Source organism: Lepidothrix coronata, unplaced genomic scaffold, assembly GCF_001604755.1.
Source record: "Lepidothrix coronata isolate B3197 unplaced genomic scaffold, Lepidothrix_coronata-1.0 Scaffold181, whole genome shotgun sequence".
Taxonomy (NCBI): Eukaryota; Metazoa; Chordata; class Aves; order Passeriformes; family Pipridae; genus Lepidothrix; species Lepidothrix coronata.
The window spans coordinates 922,158-943,317 of record NW_016690361.1 but is presented as its reverse complement, the minus strand read 5'-3'; the positions used below and the strand labels follow the sequence as shown (position 1 = coordinate 943,317).

At 38.5% G+C, this 21,160-nt stretch overlaps 1 protein-coding gene across 1 annotated transcript in view; it reads left to right on the top strand.

The window, feature by feature from the left end:
* Positions 1–20,513: 20,513 nt before the first annotated feature.
* The window catches only part of RUNX1T1 (RUNX1 translocation partner 1), a 119,271-nt gene continuing 118,624 nt past the window's right edge, over positions 20,514–21,160 (top strand). Inside the window, exon 1 of the mRNA XM_017830606.1 lies at positions 20,514–20,964. The gene's annotated coding sequence lies outside the window, so the exon portion shown is untranslated. The remainder of the gene's footprint in view (positions 20,965–21,160) is intronic.

Here is a 21,160-nt window from a genome sequence, read left to right as displayed (position 1 = left end):
AACACTTATGAAACAGCTGTTACAGTCAATTTTGGTTTTTGGTGGTTTTTTTTTTTTTTTTGTTATAACAATTCCCTGTTTAAAAGTCTTGATGTAACCTGATTCAGAAAAACACTTAACAAGGGCTTATGAAGCAGGACAAGGAGCAAACAAGACAACACAGCCAAGCAGTCTGTTCTACCAGGCAAAGCAGCTGGGCTGGATGACCACACACTCTGGAGAACATGCCAGCTGTGGGCTTTCTGCTTTCTCATCTCTGGCTCTGCTGTCATCTGCATGTTCCCTCCAGGCTTCTATTTCTGAAGCATATGCATTCTTTAACACACTATTCGCTCCATCGCCCCTAAAGGAATCCCTTTGTGAGGAGGCTGTGTCACAAAATAATAAAGAAAACTCCGAGTATAGCAAATTCTCCTCAATTCTAACACTATCAAAAGATATACCATTTTACCAGCAGCCACAACGCAGAGAACATATGTGTGTTTTTAACTTTAACAGCAAAACACTTCTGTTCTGCTTATACTTCAGAACTTTCCGAATTAGTGGTTTTGATACTTTTTTTGTTGATTGTTTGATACATTTTAATTGCTGACAAAGTTAGAAATGTGTGTATTCATTACTTATTGAATATTCCTTGATTAATAGAAATGTCCACCTACTCTGCTCTTACTTTTATGAACCTTTTTATTGGACCCATAGCTTTCCCTGCACCTCAGCAAGCACATCATTAAAGTCCAAACATGCATTCTTTGAATACTCACATATGTTACATCACACTAAAACTCACATAAGAATCATTAATAGGTGCATGCATTACAAGAATTACACATTATTTTAGTGTACTACAATCACAAGAAAAACATTAAAACACATACTGCTCAGATATGATCACCAGCTTCATACCTGAAGCTTGGCAAATGCCCGATTTCTAGGTTTCTACATAATTGAGCAGGCATCTTCTCACAAGCTAGCAAATTCAAGGCTAAAAGTAATTTTTTTCCACCAGTCCCCTAAATGTATGTTACATTCTCTTACAGATATTCAGGTTTTTTGTCCCATTGAGGTAATCAGGAAAATCATCTCCAGGAAAGCCACAACTTCCACAAAGGCTGAGACACATATATAGACCAGGGGAACAAAATTTTCATTTTTTATTGTGGAAAATATCTAGTAAATGAAAAGTGATGAACTTCAGAGCAGTGCCTATCAACATGGTCTCTTCAAGCAGTCATTAGCCTAGCTTTCAAACACCACAAAGGAACACTTTCCATTTATAGTTCACAAGTGCAGTATGAAAAGAAAAAGGAAGGCATAGATAACTCATGAATTTCCACTGAACATTTTAGGAAACCAAATCTTCTGTGTGGTTTCCTGTCCTTTGGTCCAGCACTGTCCTGCTGAATCCTTTACACCAGTGCACAAGCTGTTTTACCAGCATTGAATTCCTTACCTACATACTGAGCTATGAGAAACATCAAGCCCTCAGATAGCTGTAGCAATGCAGAGAGTTTTCAGTGAGACATCCACTGGTCCAGGAACTTGTTAGAAATGGACACTTCAGCACTCAATACTTCTGTCACCAGACATTCAATGTCAACGACAGCAACCTTTTGCCATTGACTGATGTGCAAAGTATAAAGCCACCTCAAAACAAGTTGTGATTTTTGATATTAGCCTCCACTTTTCAAGATCATGTCTGAGATCTGCAATCCTTTTTATAACTTTTTGATATCCTTGGAGAAGTCTATTTTTGGTAATCACCAGAAGAATAACATACTCATCTACATGGCTATACAATGCCTGAAAAGAATGAGTATGAGAGAAAAATGACAATAATAATTTCATTTTAATCAAAATTTTTCTACCTCCTATTTGATTCCTACAGTGGAAAATAAGAGGAACTACAGCACATAAGCTGAGGAAGATACTATAGGATTCATAATTGGATTTCAGAGTATTTCCACTAAAATATCTCCATGCTAAGCAGCAGTGGGAACAATAGTGATGCAGTGTGTCCACTCAGAGAGGTCAGCAGTTCAGTGTAACAGATCATTTTATATTTTTGAGAAATACCAGAAAATCACACAGAAAACTGAACTGCAGCCATGCCCAAATGCTTTAATAACCAGGAAGAGGGGGACTACACACATGGATAAGAGAGGTCTAGATGCTATTTCAACTCCTAAGTAAATACATGAAAAATTATTTCCTCTTTAGGCAAAAAGCTTGTCTCCATGGGAAAGCAGACTGGAAGAGGTGCCATGATAGGGTCACACTGCAGACAAACCCATAGAATTTTCCCCGTTTTGTAGGAATTTTATGATCTAAAAATGACCACAAAGGTCCCCAGGGTAGTAGGTTTGGAGAGTCACTTTGCTGGATCTCTATCAGCATAAGCTGAAGTGCTCAAGACCTTTTGCAGAGGAGAATGAGCATGGGTATGCCTTTTGGAATAATAAAGAGAATAGAAAAGAACATGAACCACTCACAGGCATACTGCAGTTCATGTGTTGCAAGAAGGAGCAAAATCAAAGTCTTCAGGTGTCATTCATAGCAACACTCATACCAAGTATGAGAGACATGGGGGCCTTTAGTCCCTTTTCTAGGAAGGCAAATGGTGTAACACAAATAATATAGCTGACTTCAGGGATGGTTTGGATCATCTTGATTTGAGAGGACATATGTGAGGGTGTGGAAAGGCAACAATTTTTTGATCTAAGAAAATGTGCTAGTGAAAGCAGTGGAGTTAGTATAAGAACACATGCTGCTGGTAAAATAAGATGTTCATGGGCACTGGGGGTCAGATGTGCTGACACTTCTGAGATAACTTGATTGTGAAATTGCTGCATTAAAATTTTAGAAGAAGATGTGTAAAGTTAAAAAAAGATAAATCCATCTTCACTTTCCTAGCTTGAGCAGTTTAAGAGATGCTCAGCTGTGACTAGAGAGGAATAGGTGCCAACTTTCCAGCGTGTGTGTGCACATTTCTTTTGCTCATAATTAATAGCCCCTGTGCTTGCTAAGTTTTTGGAAAGCAGCTCGCAGCCTACCTAGGTAATGCCTTCTGACAACGTTTTGAAGATCAGTTATGTCATATGGCTGCCTTTTAGAAAAAAAATTGTAATGCATAGCAGTGCCATATGGCATCTCTGAAGAATCAGCCGGATTGGACAGACATTCATTGGATAAAGTCCCACAGCTCTTGGAAAAGAATGTAGTCCTGTTGCCAAAATGTGGCCTTTGTTAATCTCCTAACTATTATTGTGCAGAAACCAATTCATCTGTATTAATTATAAACAAATTTTAATTACTTCAGTAAAAGCTCATTATACAAATATCTAATGCCAAACAAGCTGTCTTAACCCTTTGTGAGACTCCAAAGGAAACTTTAGATGTTTGATTGTGGGTGTTCTGTGAAAAACTGAAATTTCAGCAAGAGCGCAGAGTACAATTGTGTGACATTTATGTTTTCCTCTCTTCATATTTCATGTTATACGTGTGTTTTACAGACCCTATCAAAACAGTGTGTCTGTGGGTATAAAAGGCCATTTACAACTCAAACCTGAGAGCACATAACCAAACCTGACATTTTCTACTGTTCAAGATTTCAAAGTAAAATATAGTCCATTTTAACATTGCAATGATTGGCAGTGGCATGAATAATATGACAAACTGTGACCTGTTCATAGTAAAGCATTCTCCACCGAGTAAAGCATTCACCACCAGCTTTTCTATCTGGCTTGTAGCCTTACCATCAACCAATCCACCTGAGATGTAGGAAAATTGGGGGTAGCTCAGGCACAGCTGTTGAATCTGCAGTCTGCACTCACGAAGAAGCTATTGACTCTGTTTCTTCTCACAGGAATATGTGTTTTACAGTAAAGTTAAGCAAAACACTGAAGTTAGTTATACTCAACAAATCTTTGTGTAAAATTTTCATTTATTTTTCATGCATACAGATTTGTCCTCTTGAGCCTGGATCCTTCCATTTGTTGGAGTCACTTTTTGTGCCATGATACAGTGTTCCTAAATACAGTATAGCCTGTCCAAGGGATTGGTCATCACAAAAAGGGCTTCTCTAATTTCACTTTGGCATGGGTGGGTGGTAATACTTTTCCTTGTAACTTGGCTACCATCAAGAAATCCTATAGGAGTCTGGAGAGGTTAACTCATTCAGACTGCTCTGCCATGTGACATATTAACACAACAGGCCCAAGGTCAAGAAAACACAAAGCAGTACCCTGGAATTTTGCCATGAGTTTCAGCTTTGAATGAAATCCAAAACTCAGTGAAAAAAAAGGAAAGGAACTTTCTTAGTTTGAGGTCAAAATCATCCAACCTACCTTAACTATCCATCTTACTTCAATTATTAGAGCATACATAACCTTATACTATGACACTCTTGCAGTCTTAAATCTCTCCAGACTTGCTGAAAAATTGACCCACCTTAATTAAACCTATGGGAGTTTGACATACTGAGGGTTACAAATGACATTTCATAATTATATATATTCTCTTATTTCACAGGACTTTTCCTATCAGACAACATAATCTTAAAAATTCGTACTTGTATATGATTTTTTTAATAATATGTAAACTTGGGTGCTATTTGTGGTTTTATTTTACCACATCAATGATTTTGTCTTAAAAAACATTCCTGATAGTGTTCAGATTCGGACCTTAAGAGCTTAAAACCAATAGAACCACTTTGTGCCTTCTTCCTGCCTTAAACTTTGGAATTCCCACTAAAAAAAAAAAGTCTACCTCACTCTATCTTTCCTGCTTTTGCTGTATTGGCACAAATATTGTCATGAGAGCTAATTCCAAGATAATTAATACATGGGTTTATCTTTATCTCTTCCTTTGAGTCTTTTGGTAATGTTACCTCTAATCATCAAGGTTAAGTACACCTTCTCAACATTAAATCGACAGAAGCACACTCAGTGCTCTGTATGTAATGGCCTTTTGACCACTGAATGGCCTTATGACCAATAAATGGTCTTATACTCAATGAACACTCTTTAACATTAAGGACCATAAATTCCAGTGGGCAGTGCAAACTGTTGAGCAAAGATTTTCTCTGGGATCGCATTCTGTTTTCCTGGAAATCCTGACTGAAATGTTGTGTAGAGAAATAATTCCTTCTCCTTAAAAGACAGAGGGAGTTCACAGAAGGAGAAATGAAGCGGACGATTTTTCTGAAAGCTTGCTAGTCCACTACACCTCTAGGAAAACATGTCTCATTTTAAATCCAAATCTTACAGTAAAAAAATACTGAGACACAAATGCAGTAATCCAAGGGGTTTCAAATTGTCATAGATAACTACTTGGTTTTCTGTTGTGTTTATGGGAAACTTTCAAGTGAATTAAAAATTAACATTTAGATTGAAAATATAAAAACTGGATGCTTAAGTTTAGATACCTATGACATACAGCGATACCTCTTTAATAGCTGGATGTTCAGAGATCCTAACTATGGAGTCCTCACTGAAGTAATATTAATATTATGTATAAATTTTATACATAAAGCCAGCAATCTGTTTGTATTTTTAAATACCGATTTATGCACCTAGCTTTAAATAACCATGATGATTCTACCAAAATAAGTAAGGGGCAGATGAGGAACAAAAGACTATTTTCCAACTCCCTTCCCAGAGATTCTGTCTTACTAGACAGTATATTTTATTTCCACTATGTTACAGAAAGAATACGTTTTCATTACATCCAGAATAAAAAGCATAGAACCAGAAATTCTTATTACTGAAAAATCAAATATGCTGTAGAAAATGTATGCTTGAAAGTCTTAAATTACATTTTATGTTTTGCCTACTTGGTCTTTTTTCCCATTATCTCTTACAATTAGGCCTTAGTAAATTGAGGGTTACAGTCAAAAACAGCAAGGAAGAATCATGAAGCTGGCAGGACTAACTGTGCAAGTAGCCAGAGCATCTGTTTCAAAACAGTGCCATGAAATAAAACTGCAGGGAAGAAAACGCATCAAGAAAAGAGATGCATTATCAAGAAAGCGGTGCCAGTCAAGAGGAAAAAGCCAGAGAAATCCAAATTAAAAGTGATACAAAATTTGGTGCCACCAAAATAGGTGACAGGTTATGTACTGACTGCCAGGGTTGGAGTGGCCTGGACTTGCCTGGATAATGTCAGAAGTGAAAAGCGCTTACAACACCACAATCAGAGCAGGCATGTGCTGAAGCAGCCAAAAAGCCCCTTATCAGTAAGCCATCCCTGTTTTTTGAACCTTCCAGACCCTGACCAGAGCAACAGGTAGGACTTGTATGGAATGTGCTGTGGCAAACTTTTTTTTCATGTTTGTCTTTGTACTATATTAGCTGTATAATAGGCAAAAAATAATTAACCATGAGAAATTAAAGGCAGGTCATCAATAGTCCAACTTATATCTGATCAAATGTAGCAGGAGAATCTAATCTGGGAAAGTACAAAGGGACTTAATATTTTGCATATCAGGCCCAAACTATCATTCTGTGGTCATGTAGTGTTGCTGAGAGCAAAATACCAGGGGAGAAGTCACAGTAGGATGTTGTGCTGACATGTTGTATGTGTATTGCAGTGCCTTGGTACAGGTTGGGATAACACCCTTTGTAAGGCTGTTTCCCTTTATAAATCAAAAGAGCTTCTAATGGTGACAAATTTCAGTATTTGTGTCAGACCAGATTAAATATGCTTTTGTACTGTCAGCTAAGTAGTACTCTACTTACTATTGACCTGTGCACCCCAGGTCAATAAAACTTTGAAAGGAAGTTGATAAAAATAGAATCAAGATGCCATAGTATTTTTTTCTTAGGGAAAAAAAAATTACAAAACCTAGCAGTGAACCACTGTACTTTTCTTGGCTTTTAATATTAAGCAATTAGCATTACTCTAAAATTTACCACAGCAGAAATTAATAAGAGGCTCATTTTAAAATTCTTTAAGGACAACTGATTAATACCCTGGAAAGAAACCATGTCTGCCTAGTGCATGAGACTATTTTAATTTCTGTGATGCTGCAGTTCCTAAGCTTATTAAGAGGTTTGGAGAGGTTTTCCAATTTTGATCATTTTACAGTAGGACAGGCTCAGTCTGAAAGAAAGTGTGCCTCCACATAGCTGCCAGTGTTTCCTTTGTGTTTATGTCCCTGTGTTGATGCCCTTTCCTTTCAGTGATAAACTCTCACATGTGTCCCAGAGTAGGTTTTGATTTACTGGGAGGTACAGAAGGTATGTAACTTTGCTGAGATCTTCTTTCATTAGGAAGAAAAGCTGGTAGCTTGTGGCTATTAAAGTCACTGAGAGAAGAACGGGATTCCTCCTCCATGCTTCTTCCTTGGGAGCTATCATTAGCTTGCATTTGTTGGGTGGGGATGGGGTGGAGGTCAGCTGTGCTCCTCGGAGCTGAGAACAACATACTGGTCCAAGGCCGATCCCGTGCTGGTGACCTGGGTGTTGTGGCTCTTGTTCGCACTGTGCCGCTGTTTCCTGCTAACGGGATTTTTTTATTTAATATTAAGTACACTGGTGAAAACCACTATGCAAGAGCAGAGAACTATGATAATCACTAGAGAATCTGAGAAAATATTTGTAGTGTTAAATACCGTGATCATGCACTTTATGACATAGTACCATTATAACACTTTGTTCTTATCTGAAACCCTGTGAGTCATTTCCCCTCATTTTCTTCCTTACCAAGAACTATAGTTGCCATAAACCCAGACCTATTCTTGATTCCTTTTTAAAGAAACAATGCTTGCCAATTCTTCTGAGTGGTTGAAAAAGCACACAACTCAAAATAGTATATTTGATAGTGTGAGTAACCTTTGAAATGATCTGTGGTATTTTTGCTACATCCAACACTACCCATCCTATAGTGTTGCATAATGACATCCAAATAGTGTAAACAGTTTTCCAAGAAAGACATTCAGTTAGTCTGGAAGAATGACACACCCTGTGTAGGAAGCTAATATGTACAGAAATAAAAGAGGTGACAGAGCTTTTCTTCTCTCTTGTTGTAATTTTAAGTCCTATACTTATACAACATGAGTAGAGGAAACGATGGAGGGAAATGGAGGGAACTCCCAACTCCCTCTACTGGGAAGAACCAGAAGACCTGCTCTGGACACCTTTCCTTTTATTTTTATACATATATTTCCTGTTACTTTCTCCAAAAATGATTTTTTTTTTTGTAATTGGGTCATTTCAACATGCACAACTCATCCTGTGTGGCTATCAGCACCCTATTTCTGCAAGATTGCAGGTGCTACTGCACAGTGCTTGCTTTGGGTGGTGTAAATCTGACTATGGTGAGTTGGCTTTGGTGGGATACTGAAGTCTGGCTCTCAGCAGGGAACCAAGATTACTGTTGGATGACCTGAGGGCACAATTTTGGCCTTATCAAAACTGGTAGAGTGAGAGCTCACAAAGCCAAGAGTGTCACCAGAGATGGTGATGGTCTTTTTGAGCCTCCTATAAAGGTGTAGACGCTATAAAGGAATAGGATTCCCTGACCAGCGGTGGTGGCAATGGTAGTGAGCTCCATCCCATCTGACTGTGGATAGCAGAGCTGAAAAGTCTCACCTGCTCTGAATGGATTCACACTAGAGTGTATTTTGGAAGGCCATTTCTGTGAGAGCTGGGGCAGAACAGTGGGGTCACTCCTGGGTATTCCTGGTTGATATAGGAAAGGGAGGTTTTTGGCAGATACGTTTGTGCTGAGATCTCTGTTACCTTGGCATTGAGAATCTGATACAGCCACTAACCAATGTGTTGACATATAAACGGGCAGATTTCATATTTCTGATTAGAATAAAACAATGACTTTGATGACTGACAAAAGAGATGAGAAAAGGGATCATACTTTTCTCTTGCCCTGCACCCCTTCCCCCTCCAATCTTGTATTCTCTGTTACTCTGGTTCTCATGGGAAATAGAAGTACTTGATAACACAGAGAAGCATTTGCAAATACAATAAAGGAAGTTTTATTTCCTAATTCACAAGGCCAGAAGTATTAATATGATTATAGAAAGAGATGTAAACCACATGAGATATTTTTTAAAGAAATACCACAATGACACACTGAACATTGTCCCCAGCATTGTCACTGGCCTCTAGAAGTTACACCTGTGAAACAGAATAGCTCTTTCTCTCTTTTTATACTGTTTTATGACACCATATCAGAAATTTATTGTTTAACAAAATGCAATGCTGCCCAGATTTCCAGACATGTATATAAATAGCATGTGTGAAATTAATAGTACAGAAAACTTAGCACAAGAAGTGATGAAGTACTCTTTAGCATGAAGAGTGGTGATGTATACATTAGCACATCAATTTATCCAATGTGAAGTCAAGCAGAAATTATTTATAAATCATTTGTCTTTCTAAAGGAAGGTGATGCTAAGATGTTGCCCTTAATATGTTTGATAAGCACATTCTGATGTGATTTAAGTCTTTAGATAGACTCAAAATGAATACAGAAAGCCTTGTGGCTTTGATACCAACAAGAATGAACACATCAGAGAGTGCCTGATATGTAGAATTGTAAAGAACTGACAAATACATCTCACAGAAATCTTACAGTTAAAAGCCAAGATAAATTTTTAAAAATGTGGGATAAGTGGCACAGCAATAATAACTTATGAAAAATCAAAGTTGCTGTGAAAAGGATAGAAAGAGAGGGAGGAAGGATGGAAGGAAGGAAGGCAGGAAGAAAGGAAGGAAGGGAGGGAGAGAGGGAAGGAGGGAGGCAAGCTTGATCAAGCCTTACCAAGGAAATTGGACATGAATCAACATGTACACAAACCAGAGATCCCAGGGTGACTGTTTCCACACAGAGAAGGAAGGTGACAGCTCTGACCCTCAACCATGCAGAAAGGATACATGCTCTCAGGCACCTCCTTATTTTCAGCTATGCTTTACCTTTACTGTGGAATAGGAACCTGAGTACGAAGAAACTGAGGACAGGTAAACAGACAAATTGTAAAGAAGCAGATACTGCCAAGCCCAGTTTTGGTGTCCTTGTCCTGATATCCCTGAGGATAGTGACTGTAATTTCCACTTTGCTTTGGTGATGAGGGATCAGGCTGGTCCTGGAAGTTTCAGTTGGACTCTTTGGCTTTAAGCAAAAAAAAGGTCAGACTGGTCTGGGACATGAGCAATTTGAAATCATTTACAGCGTAGACCAGGAGAAATGCAGAAGCAATCTGGAAAGAATTCCTTATGTCTCCGTTAAGAACAATGAAAACTAAATCCTCTCTCCTTGCTTTTTTGTTTGCTTTTTCTTTCTAAATAAGTCTAAAATTCTAGGGCTACAGTGAAGAACTACACAGTAGTGGTCAAAAGCTTAGTTGGATGGAGACATACCACACACTGAACCAACGTCTACTTTGGTTATTCAGGCAAAGATCCTCTTCTGATGATTTTTTCTTCCCCTAATAACATCACTATAGGTAAGTCTTTCAAATAGCTTTTGCACAATGAACAGAGGAGACAAGGCCAGTTTGGTGAAATCTGCCAAATTCAGGAAAAAGTGGTTTAAACAAATTGAAGTGGTATATGTTTCTCTCATGCCAAGTACTGTATAAAGTTTTATTTTCCAAAATTTAAAGAAATTATTTTAGGATAACCTACAGATTAAAACTCAAACCTGAGTGCTACTTGGCTAGCTTTTTTGGCATCAGTTGTGGTGAAAATATCACGTAAGTAGACTTAAGAGGTCTTTTCTTACTCTATTCTTGTCAGCAGGGAGATCTAATTCACAATGAACCAATATACCAACAACCTTGCAAGAAGCATGTAGGGACTCAGACAAGGTCTACTACATCATGACAATGTTGAAATGATGATATCATTCAGAAATACTGCTTTGACCACCAGACTGGCATCACAGAGAGCTCAGAATGATTCCAAAGGATTTCCCGTGAGCCCTGAAGGGAGTATATAATTATAATCATAGGTTATTAGGAGTTTGAGAAACATTGCAACGTTAAACTTAACACAAGTTGTGAAGGTGATGGAAGTTGCTGGACTAAAATATCAGGAAAATACAGGCTATGGCAGTCAAGATATGTGACAGACACGAAGTAAAATAGAGCAAGAAAAAGATCAAGACTGCATTTGAAATACTACCATATAAAAATGTATCAGAACTAGTATGGTTCATCAGCATGATAAAATTTGAAGCAAATTCATACTTAAATGCTTGTTAAAAAGGCCAATCTTTTTTATTAACTGCTTAGAGCAGACATTGAAAAGAAACAAGATAAAGAACAGGAGTGTGCTTTTGATAGTTTAAAGACTCTATTGACTACACTCCCAGTTCTGGCATTTTATGATATTTCTCAGTCTACAGCTGTTTCAGCAGATGCCAGTAGCTATGGTCTTGGTATGGTGCTACTCCAATTACATGGACATGATTGGAAACCTGTAGCTTATTGTTCCCGATAGCTTTCAGATGCCAAAACCAAGAACGATCCAATAGAGAGAGAATATTGGACAACCATATGGACAAAAAAAGAATGATATAGCATGTTCTTGGTCTTGATAATGTCTAATGACAGCCCCATGATTCCCATTTTATTAATAAGGTACTGTTTAGACTGTAGAGATCATTCACACATTTGAAATACAGACAAATTTCCCTACTGCAAAATCTGTTCACATTAAGTACATCTGGAAACTTATGGAGATCACTCTTGTCAGTAGAAGCGGTCATCAAGGCAAAAGTGCAGGTTGGTATCCTTTTGACACACTGGCATCTCTGCAGAAACCAGATGTGTTAAACTAATCACACATTGCTTTTGCACTATTGGTACACAGATTTGCAGTGATCTAACCCTGCTAGCTCAGGCATTTATCAGTGACCCTTTATGGCTTCAGCAGGCAGACAGATGAAATCTGACACTGATATTTACCCAGTTGAAGAGCAGTATACAGGTACAAGAGTTCCAAGTAGGTAGATCCAAAACCAAGAGATAAAATCACAAATCTCATGATATCTAGAAAGAAAGAATTCAGAGAAAGCTCACATGCACAACATTAAATGGGAGACTTTAGGGAAGAATGGTGAAAGTAGCATCAAAGGAGAAAAATATCTGGTTGATTTCTTGGGCTTCCCATTTTTCTTTTCTTTCTTTTCATTCCTTTTTTTTATTTTAAGATGTGTGGCTATCCTGCTTCTCACTCATTCCACACAGAAGTAGAACACAGAAAAGTTTATATATATATGTGTGTGTGTGTATATATATATATATGAGTGCATATGTACATATATATATATATATATATATATATATATGAGCTATATGCTCTGTGAGATACACAAAGCCTGCAAGGCCTATTCAATAGCTTTTGTGATGTAGAACAACCCCCAACACATGACATCCAACCTGATGAAAATCTGCCATCTTATATGGCTCTGTTTAAAGGCCTTCAGATGAACAGATGTTAACTCTAGGAATCCTCAAACTTTCTTTAACTATTGGAGTGGATCCCAAAGCTCATGCAAACTCATTAGGAAACCTTGTTCTGATATATCTGAATGAACAAGTATATTAGACTCTCTCAGCTTTTTTCATTGTCTGTTACTGGTCTCTGAAATGCTGATCGTGTGACAGCCATGCCAATAAGGAGATAATTTTGTTGAAGAGTGCTAAATTTAATAAACAGAAATCTTGAGCTTTGAAATTGGAAATCTGAAGGAATCAATTTCACAGAAGTCACAGAAAATAGAGAAACTGACTTCATCTTGGAATCACTGAAGCCTACATTTCATCAGGATCTGCGATTTGATGCTGTGTACAAATTTCACTAGAACATTGTTTATTGACCAAGAAAGGTAAAGGGAGGGCTTGTGGAGATGTACATCATTCATTGTCTCCTCAAAATTGTACGAGAAGATAAACAAAAAAGACTGGGAAGCTTCCAGGCAAAAAATGTTAAGAAGAGAAGTAGGTATTTATTAAATAAAGTTTGAATAATTAGTCACTGTGAGAAAGAGGGAAATACTTCTGTAAATAACCATGAAGGTATTCACCTTCTCACAGTGATCTGGTCAGTATAAAAACTTTTTCATTATATAAACTAAGGAAAATTCAAAACGACAAATGGAAGCTCGTGCTATGTCATCAAATAGACAAATACAAATTATTCATTAGCTCTAATTTAAAATACGAACCTTTTTTTAAAATTGTCATTGCAGATTTGCTACATAAGAGTTGAAGAACAGAACCAACTGCAAGTTCTTCCTTCAGCTGCAAATCCTGGGGAGATCTCACAGTTCTAAGACTGAAGCCAGTCATCACGTAACGTGTCTCTACCAACACAGATATCAATACCCTTTCGCAAACTCATAGATACCTCAGTGACATCAGAAATGCAGATATTTAATCAGAAATGTTAATTTATGACACGGGACCTTCCAAAAAGCTTATTTTCTTGTTAAGCTGCTTGCAAAGTGGCAGGGGCTGCCGTAAGCTGGACCTTTTGCAGCACCATGTCCCGTAGGTGGTGAAAGCGGCTCAGAAATCACAGCTTCTTGGGTCTCTTGGATGATTTAGACACAGTTTGTAAGTTGTGTCACTGCTGGCAGTGAAAAAACACAAATCAAAACAGAGAAAGTACTCTTTTATGTATTTTAACATGTTTATGTGTTGCAGACTAAAGATAGTTTCTAGTTTCGAAATTTTTTAAAACGCCTTCTAAATTTTACTTCCTAGTTTTCTGTTGTGTAGGACAAAACTATCAAATACATTCTGTTTATTTTTTTTGCCCATGGTTAAAAGGCAAGTAATTATGTAAGGAAAAAAAGTTTGAGCTAAAAATACATTATTTGAAATGAATATTTTTAGTAATAAGGTCTGTGAGTGTTCTAGTTTGGCTCCTTTCCTAGGAAATCAGTGGCCAAACACATCAGTTATTTCAGAGAGACAGAATCAGGTTGTTTCTGCAGATGAGCAATAAATTATTATGGCACTTTGGATGAGATTTTGACACATGCAGCAGCACCTAATTTCAAGAAAAGTTACAACAAACTGATGGAATATGCACCAGAATTCAACTAAAGGTAGCTCAATTTAGCTCTTTAGCCATAAAATATGTGGATTTTCTAAGACATCCTCACTGTTACTTTCCCTTTAAAATGTAATTTTGTGCATTGCACTGTGTAGTGTTAAAAGTGTTATGTTTATTTCCTCATTATTCTATAAATAGCATGTCTCACACTGTGCTTTGTTCTTTCTGAATATTTCGGAATTTGGTTTATCTACTTCCTATGTCCTCTTAACTTGCATCTTTAAATTTTTTAAAAAAGAAAGCTTTTTCCAGCAAAAGGGGAAAAAATACTTCTCTCTTCTGTAAGACATAATTTTTTCATTACTCTACTTTTCCTGAAAGGAGAAATAGTAAGTGACTGATGTATCAAAGCATCTTCCCTGTAACGATGTGCATATGAGACAACATTTTAAGTTGTTATTGATCTGCAAATAACTATTCCTGAGCAAACTAGATTTCATCAGTTTCTTTCTGAAAATAAACCAGGCTTTAAATAGAGTCCAACAAATGAAGTAGTAGCAGACTCAATTATCTAGCTGAGTTTTTTCCACAGCAAACTGAAACTTTGAAATACCATCTTTATTCACTATGATACTTGATTGTTAGGGGTTTTTTTAAATAAAATATATACTTTATAATAACGTGCATTTTTCAACTTAAGCTGTGAACTACACCCTAGTTAAAACTTGATTTTTGAATTGTTGCCTTGTGAATTCTGAAATAGCCATGGAAGGACTAACTATACCTGAGCAAGGTAAAGTCTAAACTGGCTTTTGATTTGCATATGAACAGTTAAAATATATGCGTATATACACAGTTGTAAATACAATGTAAAGGGAACTAGAATACCAAAATATCTAAGTGGCTTCCAGAGTACTTCTGGACCTCTGTGGGGAGTTTCCCAGGTTATAGAGACACATGCATTTTGAATCAATCACTATAATAAAAACTGTCTTTAAGAACAAAGTTCTTTTTTTTTTCAAAACAGAGGCTTTAAAACCTATCTTTGTTTAACTTAGTTTGATGCAAATATAAACAGTGGTTAGGAGGGATGTGGAAAATGCGGTTTCAGTTACATCATACTGAGGTCATGATATTAATAGAGTTCCCAGCTTAGATCAATTTGGTTTTATTTACAGATGGAGACATGGAGATCTGATACACCAAGAGAGGACTTTACCCCTCTTTGTGAAATCTGAATTGAGCTGGATTTTCAATACAGGAGCAGGATCAGTATTTTGGTTAGTTGCAGTCAGCAGGGAAATGCAGTTATATTCCCAATTTAAGCCTGTATGTAAGTGGAATAATGTACTGTCAACATGTCAGTAAAAAAGATAAGAGAGTTATGTTGTTAGCCTTCCACATACAAAACGTCACTGTGCTTTTTCGGAGACGTAGCACTGAGGGACTGTGTATATACAAAAGGAAACCTGGAACAGATCATGCACCTTGGATCCATTACCTCACTGTAGCTGTGCACCATTATGTACATTACAGAAGGCCGCTGCCTCTTTACAGTAGGTATATTTAAAAGGGAATGTGCTGGCCTTCAGAGGGCTGTCCTAAGAGAGGTCCCCCTTCTGTCTCTGAAGCAAGGATTCCCCAGCCTGCAGCTCAACTTTTGAGGGACTTCAAGTGGTGTTTAGGTAAAGCAGTTCATGGCTGCTTATTTTATTACTGTCTGATATTGGACCACTACTGTTTATTGCAGGTGGCTGCCCAGCAGGTGGGAAGTTAAGGAACTGTATGCATGTGTGTTAGGGCAATGGTTTCCCCCTGTTAGGAAAGGTATCCTGTGTGTGAGTGTGTGTGTGCTGCGTGGCAGTCAATACAGCACATATTGCTTCCAGGAACCTCAACAGCAAAATGTTTCCTGTACTTCGACATTAAAGGAAACCAAATTTATTAGTTCCATTTTGGTGTTTTTGTGTTTGTTAGAGAAGAAGCACCAAACCTGTATTATTTCAGCACAATCTATTACCTCGGCTTCAGCACAGACAAAAATATTTCAGCACTAAAAATAAATATCTTCGATTTTAAATACATTTAAATATTAATTTGATGAATATTCAATACTTATTTATTTGCATAACTAAAACATAGACAATGGATTAAGACAAGACAAATAAACTTTTCAAATAATTTTTTCTCTCTCTTTTTGCTTGATATGCTTTATTTAACCAGTAGAATTTTTTTCTCTTGAAAAGTTGTGTGTTTTAATAAGAAGCCATATTTTATTGAAAATGAATGACAAAGGTGGCATTCCCACAAATGACTGCCAATACATAATTTTTGTTTATGTGATCTTTCCAAAATAACCCAGCTCCCCTTTTTCTGTCACTATGCATATATTCTTCTGCAAAGTGCTTCAGAATGCTGAAATATTAAAATGTTTTTAGGACTCCTGACAATTCCAAAAGGAAACCAAAAATACGAAAAGTGTCCCTGGTATACTAAGGAATATGCCATATAAATATACATGAAGCAGAGCTAAAATCTATCACATCAGAAAAAGAGAAGATGTCAAAATGTACATCAGTGGAGCTTATAAACTCCTGAAAGCAGATAGTGACCCTTTTCTTTTAATTTGGAAAGAACTTAATACGTTTTCCTCACTACCAAAGGGTAAACAATAGTATGAACAGAAAGAAAGGCAGGTAATATGTCAGCTCTTGCAGCATGTACATCACCTAGTGGACATGCTTTGCATACTAAAGTGTGGGGATCTATCCTGCTGCTGCACATTTTCTGCTCACATTTTCAAGTGTTAGTCCTGGTGCACGTTTTCCAAGTATGTGGAGCTGCAAAGCACAACCAGCAACTTAGGGCTCACCTGCCCCAGCCCTTGCCAAGCCCCGAGCAGGGGCAGCATTTCTGCAACACCTGACTTCTTATGTCTTTGCTGCTTTTCCGCACGGGGGCCAAAGCAGGACATAGCCTGTACTCCCAGCTAAACTGAAAGGATTCTCTGAAGAAAGCGTATGCAACATTAGTGTGAATCTTGCAGCAGCCTCCATCCCACTGCAGTCCTCTGCACTGCACAACCTACAAAAGGTGTGCACACCAACCGAGACGGAAATGAAGCAGAGCCCATACTAACATGTAAAATATACTTGTAAATTAGAGGAAAAATCAGAAAAATATGGTTATGGGAAAGGTTTGTAAGTTAAAATTATCAAGGATACAGCTTAGCATTCTATCTGAATATTTAGTTTTATATGAAAGTTTACTGTGCTGCTCCATTCAAATGCAGCTTGACAAATGAATGCTGTAGTAACTACCTACAGCCCCGATCCGGATGCCAAGGCCCAATCCAGCTTCAATGGAAGCAAATAGAAGGATTCTCATGCACTTCATGGATGGTGAAAGCGAGATTTTGGAAGTGGAAGACACGTTTATAGAGAAACATCACAGAAAAAAAACAAGTATGGACTTAAAGTCTGCACAGTTTGACTGAAAAAGTGTCTGAGGAGCTTGAGCTCTGGATGGGAACATGTGACAATGTGTAACACTCTGAGCTGCAAGGCAGTGACAATTAGGAGGGACATACTTGTCTCTATTTTTAAACAGCAATGAGGTGAGTTGATATTTAAATTCTCTTCCAAGAATTTCAGTGCAGATGACTGCCCATAGTATAATTATTCACAGTAAAGACTGAGCCATGTTTCAGCTCTGAACATTTGATCAGTCTCTGTACAATCAAAATATAGTCAGATTTGGACAGCCTAGCAGGATATTTCTGACTTCCATGTGCAACTATACTTTTACCAGCCTTCCTCTCACACAGTGTCACACAGTGATACACAGTGTAAATCCTTCATATGTCAAATCAGACGTGGCATCTACAGTCTGCAGAAAAAATCTGTAGGGTGTAAAGTTACCAAGTATTTGTGAGGTCTACTGTGAGGCTGCATTTTTTTTTTCTTTACTGAAACATGAATTCATCTTTCGAAGAATATGTTTATTTTTCCTCTTTCGCTAAAACATATCTACTTTCTCCGGGAAATAAATAAAGGAAACAAAAAGGTACGGATAAGAGCAGTTTGCAATAAGCCAGCATTTAATCATCAGCTTTGCAATATAATGATAACATTTTATGGTTACAATCTTTTATTATTTAGGAATCATGCCAATTTATTCTCCCAGCGTGTCTGAGAAAACTATAGTTGCCACCAAGAATCGGTATTTACCACTCTCTAATACACTCCATTATTTGGGAAGGCTTTCTCCTTACTCGGAGCAGTGGGAAATGCCATGCAAGATGAGCCAGGGCTAGAGGATTAATAGGTGATTTCTGTATTTTTTCATTACGGAAAGAGAACACAGAATTCTGTAAACTTTCTGGATACTAAATTGTTAATGGCTCAGACTACAGTTTCCAGAGTTTCTAAATCTAAGATGATGTTCCTCCACTAATTTGAACTGTAATACCTAGAAAGTTGATTGAACTTTTAGAGTGAAGGTACATGCTAAAGAGGAAGCACTGTGGGTTTTTTTTAAAGCTGTAAACTGAGAATTAGGACTCGGCGTTAAGTCTCTGACACTTCAGCAAAACATGCTCTGAGGCCACTGGCAAATCTCTTCTTTATTTTTCACCTTACACATAGAACAATTGGAATGAAAGCATTATACCACAGAGATTTTCAAACTAAAGTTTCTAGATCTGCTGTAGACAAAAGAAGCCTTGTAAAATTTACTACTTTTAGATTATTTTTAAATATTTGAAGATACTTTTTTGAAGGTTCTCCCATAATTTTGGCCTTGATATAGACCAGATAGTTTTTAAATTAGAAATCAATGCCAGACTTATGGCTGCTCACCATCTTTGTAAATTGAAATCACAGTAGACCAAAATAAGTTCTGATATATGATCTGTGGACCTGAATTTACTTCAAGGTAAATTTGACGCTGTATTACAAGATGCAAAACAGTTCATTAAAGCTCCATGTCCTTAAATATCTGCAGAAAAGGTAGATTTATCCAGATCATAAAATAAATTTTAAACATATTTTCAAAATCAACCAAAATTTCAAAGCCAGCCACAGAGGCAGACAAATACTGCTATAAATATGCATATAAATATACATATAAATACTTCCCCCCCTTCTGGAAATGTGTATGCGTTTATGATAAACACATGGAAAGATACTTTACATTCAATAGGTCAATTTATGTGTTTAAAATTAAGCATTTGTAAGTTTGCAAGATCAGGCCTATAGCGTATGTGTATGTGCATGTACAGGAATAAAGAAGGCTCACTGTTTTACGTAACATCTGACATTTGAAAAAATGAAGCTAAATGTCCTGGCAGTTCTAACAGTTCCAATACATTATCTGAAATCTGAAAAAAACCCCAAAACAATGCACTTTTTTACTCTGAAGTAAATATATGAAGTGGATGTGCTTTTCTTTTTTTTTTTTTTTTTTGTAGAGATGTCTTCTTTTTATAGTGTCAACACGATAGCAGAAATACCAGTTTGCTGCTATATGTTGTATGACTGACGACAATAATACTCTCTGTAACATGTAGAAGGGAATAACTGATGAATTGGAAAATATATGGATGCCTACCGAAATGATTATGTAATGAAACACGAAGTCAAATGGTGGCATGCTTCTATTAATTGTAGATGATAGTAATTAATTTTCGCTGCAGTTGCGATCGTGTCACTGCTTTCATAAGAACCCAGAATCCCCTTCCAGGAAAGTGTGAAATTGCATCTGGGTTCTGCAAGCCATGAAAGACTATAAATTTCTTTTAAAATAAGAGGGGGAGGCCTTCCTCGATACTGTACCTTAGAAAGAGGAAAAAACAAAGGGAAAAAGAAAATGATAATTGTTTTCTCTAAGGCTATTATCTAATGCAAAAGCAAACAATCTGACTGGAAATCAGCTAACAGAAGGGGATTAGAGAGTAGATCTGAGAGTGGCTTGATTTCTAGCACTGCTGTCTCTTCACACAGTGATGAGACACAGGCAGAGCAGCCAGGAGCTCTCCAGATGGCTAGAGAAAGTGTTTGTCTTGGGTTACTGCAGGGCAGTCTGGACTCTTAAAGCCGGGGAGGCATCATTAGGGAGCAAGTTAGATGTCCACCCAGTAAAAGCGAGTGAGAGAAAGAAAGAGTAGGCAAGCTGCCCGAGAGGGACCGCGCTCGCCTATTGTTAACATATACTTGACCCCCACTAACCTCCTCACGACACAGATGTCTCCTACCTCTATCACCTCCCACTGCTTTAAGCCCTCCCCCCCTGCACCTGGGTAGCGGGGCCGGCCCGGCTGCCGGCAGTATGCTGCCTGCCGCGCGCGCTGCCTGCTAGCGGGGAGCCGGGCGGAGCGGAGCGGGCAGAGCGGCGCAGCCTCGGGCGGGCGGCTCGGCTCGGCTCGGCTCGGCACCGCACGGCACCGGCGCGGCTTCGCCGGGGGCTCAGCTATGCGTCGGCTGCTCGGGGACAGGCAGAGATCCCGCCACTGACAGCGGCCGCTCCCTGCGCTCCACATCACGTTTGTCTGAGACGGCGGCGGCGGCAGCAAGGAGAAGGACTTGGGCATTAACTATCTCGACTTGGAGACTTTGCTTTATTTTTGGTTCTTGTCCTTTCCCGTGGAACCAGTAGTCTCTCTCGAGCTGATCCGCCTTTAAAAAAAAAAAAAAAAAAAGAGAGAGCGAGAGAGGGTGGTGGTGGGGGGGAAGAGCAGCTGGAGTTTCTCCTCAGCTCGTTTTGACTTTTGTGGACGTGGATCATCTGGACTGCGAAGGGAAGCCGCGCAGCGCTGCTCTCCCCTTTCCCACCCCCTCGCCCCTCCAGCAGCCTGGGCTGCCGGCTCTCCCCCGACCAGGACGGGAACTTTTATTTGCAGCTCACAGCCCGAAGCGAATGGTGGGCATCTCCGGTCCTCTGCAGTGTGAGTACGGGCGCGGGCAGGGTTGGGCAGGGCGCGCCGGGGCGGGAGCAGCCCGAGACCCTTTTCTTCCCCTTTCTCCTCTCCTGCAAGTATTCCCCGGCTCTGAGGGGCTCCCGTGGCTGTAACTAACCCAGGCGGACCGGGGCTGCCGCTGTGCCCGGGCCAGTTTAGCGCTGCATGCAGCCTTACACGCTCT